Here is a 929-nt window from a genome sequence, read left to right as displayed (position 1 = left end):
GCACCAGTGCACGCTTGCCGCGCCACAACGCCGACGCTGGACCCGTGAATCGTGAGCACCCAGCTATGACTTACCGCACTCGTGCAAAATAATAAAACACGGTAAATATATTACTTACACGTGCGTTTTGTTTTGCAAGTGGCGCGAAAAAAATTAAAAAGGGAATGCAACACGAGGACTTCCCAGGAGGTCAGCCATCCTAGTACTACTCTCGCCCAAGCACGCTTAACTTCGGAGTTCTGATGGGATCCGGTGCTTTAGTGCTGGTATGATCGCATCCGACATGTTACCCCGGTCTTCGTCCCTTATCCTTGCCCCTCCCAGCTCCACTGCAAAGACGATTGCACATTGCTTTGGCCGCTCCCTCTCAACTACGGAGACGAGTTTAACGCGGTTTCCACCCCTCCCTCTCAACCGCACCAGTGCACGCTTGCCGCGCCACAACGCCGACGCTGGACCCGTGAATCGTGAGCACCCAGCTATGATTTACCGCACTCGTGCAAAATAATAAAACACGGTAAATATATTACTTACACGTGTGTTTTGTTTTGCAAGCGGCGCGAAAAAAATTAAAAAGGGAATGCAACACGAGGACTTCCCAGGAGGTCACCCATCCTAGTACTACTCTCGCCCAAGCACGCTTAACTTCGGAGTTCTGATGGGATCCGGTGCTTTAGTGCTGGTATGATCGCATCCGACATGTTACCCCGGTCTTCGTCCCTTATCCTTGCCCCTCCCAGCTCCACTACAAAGACGATTGCACATTGCTTTGGCCGCTCCCTCTCAACTACGGTGACGAGTTTAACGCGGTTTCCACCCCTCCCTCTCAACCGCACCAGTGCACGCTTGCCGCGCCACAACGCCGACGCTGGACCCGTGAATCGTGAGCACCCAGCTATGACTTACCGCACTCGTGCAAAATAATAAAA

The 929-nt window shown here is 52.6% G+C and overlaps 2 non-coding genes across 2 annotated transcripts; both read right to left on the bottom strand.

The window, feature by feature from the left end:
• Positions 1-161: 161 nt before the first annotated feature.
• On the bottom strand, positions 162-280 carry LOC123179209 (5S ribosomal RNA). Its single transcript, XR_006490190.1, has one exon. It is a non-coding gene; the product is annotated as a 5S ribosomal RNA (ribosomal RNA).
• Positions 281-577: 297 nt separating this feature from the next.
• LOC123179208 (5S ribosomal RNA) lies at positions 578-696 on the bottom strand. The gene has a single exon (XR_006490189.1). It is a non-coding gene; the product is annotated as a 5S ribosomal RNA (ribosomal RNA).
• Positions 697-929: the final 233 nt, after the last annotated feature.

The sequence above is a fragment of the Triticum aestivum genome, unplaced genomic scaffold, assembly GCF_018294505.1.
Source record: "Triticum aestivum cultivar Chinese Spring unplaced genomic scaffold, IWGSC CS RefSeq v2.1 scaffold4587, whole genome shotgun sequence".
NCBI lineage: Eukaryota > Viridiplantae > Streptophyta > Magnoliopsida > Poales > Poaceae > Triticum > Triticum aestivum.
The sequence above is the reverse complement of the archived record's forward strand: the minus strand, read 5'-3'. Positions and strand labels throughout refer to the sequence as shown.